A 1,432-nucleotide genomic window follows, 5' to 3' on the forward strand; every position below is an offset into this window, starting at 1 on the left:
GAAAGGAGCGACGCCCCGTCGCCTCGACACCGTTCATGAAGTTGTCCGACCCAGCCCCGTCGTCGGAGGCATCCTCGTCGTCATCGTCGTCGCTGTTCGAGTCGGATGATATGTCGATCGTCTCTTGCGTCTGGTTGCGGGCCGAAGCCTGAATGTTGTCGGTCGAGGAGACGGCCGTCCTGCTCTCGTCGATGCGGGCCTTGGTTGGGACTTTGATGGCCGACTTGACGGCGGGGGGCGCGAACCGCGCCGATGCCTTTCTCTTGGCGGACATGATTGCAGCAGCCTTTCTTTTTTTTTTCTTCCTGGTTGCTGCAGAGACCTTTTCCTCGTCGTGTAAATTGAGAGGGCAGACGAGCAATTGAGCGGGCGAAAGGGTGCAGAAGAGCCTTGTTGAGACAACCTCTGGATGCTGCCGAGAGAGAGTCTGGAGGTTGCTGCTGCGGTGAACTTTTTTTCTGGGCCCTGCCAAATTTTCCAGCACGACTGGAGCGGTCGATGCAGGGAAGCGGGTCGGCGGGGGATGACTAAGGACACGTGATGGCCACGCTCGGTGTGAGCTACCATCTCACCGAGCAACCATGGAAGCTCACACCGAGCAACCATGGTGAATGGTGGTGGTCGACGCTTGCGGCGCAGCAGCCAGGAACGCCACGCCATTTCTGCAGACCGCACCCGGCTGGTGGCCTTTCACGTGTGCGACGCATGTGGCGTATTCCTGGGCCAGTAGTCATCTGACCTGCACGGCTGCGACCGCTCATCCAGCAGAAATCTCGACCCTTCTGGAAAGCCTCGTCCAATCACAGAAGCGTCGCATCACCTCTTTGTCTAGCCATCCATCTTGCCCGGTCGACGCTGCAGATCCGGCTCTGTGTCGCAAGAAGTCTTCTGTGTGAAGTACCTAGATGGCACAACTTACCACCGGAGGGTTGCATCAGCAAATTCTCAAGAACTAAGATGCCAATGCAATGCATCCACCCTCTGCCAGTCGCCCATGTCTCCCAAAGCTGAAGCCCGGGTGGTGGGTGATGGGGTGGAAGCGTCAGGGCGGGCTGGCTGTATTTAGTCCCAGGACGAATTTCTACTGGTTTTACCCAACTCTCCCTCTTTCTACCCTTCTCGGTGGCCTGTGCATTCATCCTGCCCCGCCACATCTTGAATTGCAGCCACATCTGGATCCTTCAAGCTTTTGCTTCCTTCGCTTCCTTCCCTTCACCGCGCGTGCCGCAGGCGCATGCGCAGCAGCACAGAACTTGGAGAGGCCTATTTCGAGTGAGTCAACACGTTCCCATTGTTGTCATGCCTCGCCCCCCTCTCCGTCTGGATCTCCATCACGACCATGTTTGTTTGCTCGTGCGATCCATGCTCAGGCACACCTCGAGCGACATCCCAGCTCGTCATTCCCCCTTTGGGCCTCGTCATCGTCAGTCCC

The sequence above is a fragment of the Verticillium alfalfae genome, genomic scaffold (assembly GCF_000150825.1).
Source record: "Verticillium alfalfae VaMs.102 supercont1.3 genomic scaffold, whole genome shotgun sequence".
Classification (NCBI taxonomy): domain Eukaryota; kingdom Fungi; phylum Ascomycota; class Sordariomycetes; order Glomerellales; family Plectosphaerellaceae; genus Verticillium; species Verticillium alfalfae.